A 4,679-nucleotide genomic window follows, 5' to 3' on the forward strand; every position below is an offset into this window, starting at 1 on the left:
ATCTTGCGAAGGAACAGCGGCAATATTTTTGCCGCTGTTCCTTTCCAATATGGTAAAATGCTATTTAGAATTATCCAATGCGACCGCTTAATACGAGCCAATGACAACGCAAACTCCCTTGGATAGGGGTACCAATAATTGCTTCATAAAAGGATTATTGTTATCGTGGGATATCCTCCCCCTACCGTGAGGAATGACCGAGTATAAAAGTACCCTGAATTCTAAAGTACCACAAAAAAGCAGAACATGTGTGGCACGTGTTTCTATGGGGTCCACAAGAGTTGTAATTTTGAAAATCCCCATGGGTTGATTACGAGCCTTTCTAGGCAAAAGATCAACCCAGGTTAAGTACTTCAGAAGTTCTAGCCGTAAACTGATTGCACAGAAACTCGATACTCTATATCGCCGTATCTTGGAACACGGCGGGGGATACGGTCAAAGCGAGCCAATCAGCGTGGTGGAGATGGACACGCGACAATACACTATCTCACTAGTTGCGAGCAGGGCTGTCGAAGCCACGGGCAGAAGAGTGATGAAAGCCACTTTGGTAGAAGTTTTGAGGGACGGGCTAATCTTCCAGAGGAAAAAAGAAAAGACGTTTGGGACACATAAAAGAGGGTCCGACAAAGCGGAGAGTTCCTCCTTCACCTCATTTTTAAGAGACTGGATTAGGCTCTCGCCCTTGTTTTTTTGGTAAAAGCCGTCATGTGCTTCATCTCCGTTGCTCCGCATTCCTCGAAGTGGTCGCAGAGTTTGCTCTTTTTGAAGTTACGGTGAAATAAAATATGTCCTTAGTCTAGCCTAGCCAATGAAGTCCTTGCGGCTAGGACTTCGTCAGTTTGCCTAACTGACCAACGATATGCAGCCTTTCACTGCACCTATACCTTCCTGTGAGTTGGGAAACTGATGAAGAGCTAAACTTCGGTTGCTAAACGTCTTGTTTTTATCACACTTCTATGACCATTCAGTCACCCTTTAATGTCGCCTCATCCATTAAAGTTTCAAAAAAGTGTTGTCACCGAACGCTGTATCGTATCGCTCATCCGTTCCTTTCAACCCCGCAGATAAGCATGGACGCAGTAACCGGAGCTAAATCGTAACATTCTACCCTCCTACGATGCGGCGCCTGGGACGCATCTCCGACTGGCGCATTTTAGCATCGTATTTCGCCCGTACATTGAGACTGGCCTCGAAATGACGATAGATGTTTTCACAAAGGTCGGCTTGTCGTCCTAAAGAGCCTACTTTACAGAGGGTTTCCAACCGCTCGGTGGGGGGTCACTTGGTTTCTGGGCAACGTTTGCAAATACGAGCTACGAGAAGGTGAAGACAGCGTTCGTCGTCTGCAAAACGTGTCCGCTTTTCCGTCCGCTTCTCTCCTTGCCGCCGGACAACGAAACACACGCGGGCTGCGACCAATGCGCGCAGGAGGCGACCGCCATTATTAAATTGCCAACGCTCCCCATGGTTCGCGTTGTACCCTCTCTTCGATCTATTCTCTCAATTTCGTGGAGTCAGATGTCGAGATCCTGGTGGTTCGACGTGGAAGCCGTGAAAAAAAATAAGAACACGAAAGAACGCTAGTGTAGCTATCGTCGCGACGTCCCCATTCCTGGCTGTCGAAGCTTCCGTGAACAGTGAAGCTAGAGGGCGACCTGCAGCAGAACGGCCGTCTGCCACATTCACTTCCGCAGGTATGCGACACCGCCAGGAGTGCGGCCGGCGACAACATTAGGTACACACCTATGACGTCATCGAGCGGAAATCCAGGAACCACATTTTAGGACGCGGTAAAACCACGAGTAGGCGGGGACGCGTTCCAGGCATAAACATCGAGTGCAGGGTTCCGAAAGAATCTGGGAGAAGTGCTGTCTCGCAACAGCGAGTCGACTGTGCACTCATTAGCCGGAGAATAACTCGTCGCTTTCACACCCCCGCGCCTTTCAACGACAACAGATCACCTCGTAGAATATTCGAAGGCTCGAAGAGACGCTCTTACGTGGAAACGATGCACTCACTACCTACAATACCGTTGTCCTCTGAAAGGAACTTTCTGAGTACGTAAGGTATGGCGAGTATACCATAGCTGGGTACCACACTCTTCCAGCTCTTGTGCATATCTCATACTTGAGTGCATGTTAATATACAACGTGCACTCGTCTTCTTTTTTTTTTTTCAGTGATCCCGTTATTCTTGTTTTGTTGTTTTTGTAGAATCGAACACTATGCCATTATTTCTCTCTCACTTTGCTGTCCTAGTATTTATTGTATAATTTTTTTTTTCATGTGGTCAATCTAGTGTCTCCCTTGTGCAACTTGCGCGCAACAAACAATAGGGAGACCGCGGTCGCAGACGCATGGGGATGCTCTTGCGATCCCACCGAGGGAGTTTTCACTGCGCGTGTTATATGGGGAATCATAAATTATCATTATCAACACACCTCCTGCTCACTCCACTTAGCGAATGGCTCGTCGTCCTTTCCATGTGGTGTAATGTTCTTAGTTCGGTCTGAGAGCATAATACAGAAAACAAAAGTGTACGATGTTGCATCGAAGCACTCAGTCTTGTCGCCCGCGCTCAGCGGCAAGTAGTGTTACGCGTGTACACGTTTCCTAATTAGATCGAAGAAGTTAAAAAAAGTCACAACTAGCAGCGCCTTTTCTTAAGCATTTTACGGAAGAGGGACTAATCAATATTTGCGACTGGTCACAAATTATGAATTTTGTTAGCGCAGTAATTGATTGCTATTAGTTTTCACAACAAGTTTTTTTACATGAGTCTCAAGATGACGTCATAAAACTGTCTGGAACAAGCAGAAGGCGCTTTGCATAAGTTTTCTGTCATTCTTGGAGGTGGAGACATTTTGCCTTACAATGCAAATGAAGGCTGTAAAAAAAAGAGTAAAAAATTGTAATGCATGTTTAAACCGACTAAGATATATCTGGCAAAAAATTATAAAAAGCAAACCCCCTCTAAAAAAGTAGAAATCAATTTAAACTTCGGTTTTTTAGGCTGTTTAGTTCTGAAATTGCTCTACAATTTCGTGACACTAGTCGAACAAGCAACAAACACAGCACACCGCCTACGCTTCAGATGTACGTTGTTAGCAGCAGTTTCTAGGCCGAGTTACAATTTAGAAATTTAAAAAAGATATGTGAACTTTAAAAAAAAATATTACCGGCTGCAGACTGCTTGGGCAAGCGTCCGACATTGGTGGCATGCAAGACTGCAGAAGAGATAGCTCTTAGTTGATGCAGAAACAGTCACAGTAAAAGCGCGAGTAATATGAAGAGAGTAATGCCCGCAGTAAAGCAAGTGCTTTGCGTAGAGTTTGTTCCAGAAGCAAAATAAACCTGTGCCAAATTTCTCGGAAGCGACGCCATTTTTTAGAAAATCATGTGTTGACGGAGAATTCAACTTCAATTTCTAAAAAAAATTGAAAATACAACTCTGAAGTCAGTCTTACCGGTGTGCTGGTTACAAACGACGCTGTGCTTTCAGTCTCATCTACAAAGTCCATTCGGTCGATAGCGGTCGCAGTATATATTCCGTTTCACCGTGGTGACAGAGAGCGCGTCTCCGACGGCTGTGTTTAGCGTTTCATGCCACCCACACATCAAAAGTGGCCACCGAAGTTGCGCAACAAGTGACGTCACAGAACCCAGAGAGTTCTACTGTCGGGCGCATAGAGTTATTATAATGTACGCTGGAGATTCAAGTGGCGCTAGTGTGCTGACGCAAATTGAAGCAGACAGCAACCAGTCGGAAATTGACTTCTGGTAATGCATTTCTATGGGAAAAAGTGAGTGCATTTTCTCCCTGCGCTCGATTATAAAAGCCAATATCCGAAATAATTCGAACGTACTAGGTAGCTTCGAACATTCCTCAATAAGGCCGACGAAATAATTGTTCAGTTAAGGCGTTTTTCTTTCAAATTCATCTCATTAAAAAACGGTGCTGAAACGGCTTCGTTCGTGTATTTATGTGGACTGTCGGACACTCTTAGCTCGAACATGAAGTCGGCGCTTTTAAGCATGAGGGATATACGTGCCAAACGAACGAAGGACATCTGGAAATTAAGGGAGACGGCAAGAACTACGCAGTAACACTGGATCAGTAACTACCCGTGCATGCACGTTCAAAATAAATTGAAGGCCACGTAATATATTCCTATTTTAAATACGTAAGTACCCGCTTTATTCTTTCTGCTCTGTGCGAACTACTACGTTCAAAATACACCAGCACGAACGAAATCTTTGAGAACAAGTGCAAGATAAAAGCTGCCCGGCAGAGAAAACAATGCGAAGAGTCACCTTTCATAGCCGACGTGCTTTATTATTTACATTTTGAATGTTTTTATCCGCTCATGCACGACGGTGACAAATTACAAGTCTGTCATATTAGCAATATATAAGCGTCACCGGAATGCTGGCGAGCCTTGAGCACACTCTATATTACTTTCGATTGTAATTTTGCTTTGAATCGTCGCTTGTTTTTACGTACGTGCTGCGGAACGCACGTTTGGGATTGAAATGTAGCGAAGTTAAACATCGTTCACTGATGAAGAAAAATGCGCTAACTAAAGTAATTACACTTTTACAATGTTAATTAAGGTACATACCATTCGGTACGACCCAAATAACCAAAGTGTTTCGTGTTATTTTCTGGCGAAAAGACAA

This window comes from Ixodes scapularis, unplaced genomic scaffold (assembly GCF_016920785.2).
Source record: "Ixodes scapularis isolate PalLabHiFi unplaced genomic scaffold, ASM1692078v2 PGA_scaffold6__148_contigs__length_123643588, whole genome shotgun sequence".
Classification (NCBI taxonomy): Eukaryota; Metazoa; Arthropoda; class Arachnida; order Ixodida; family Ixodidae; genus Ixodes; species Ixodes scapularis.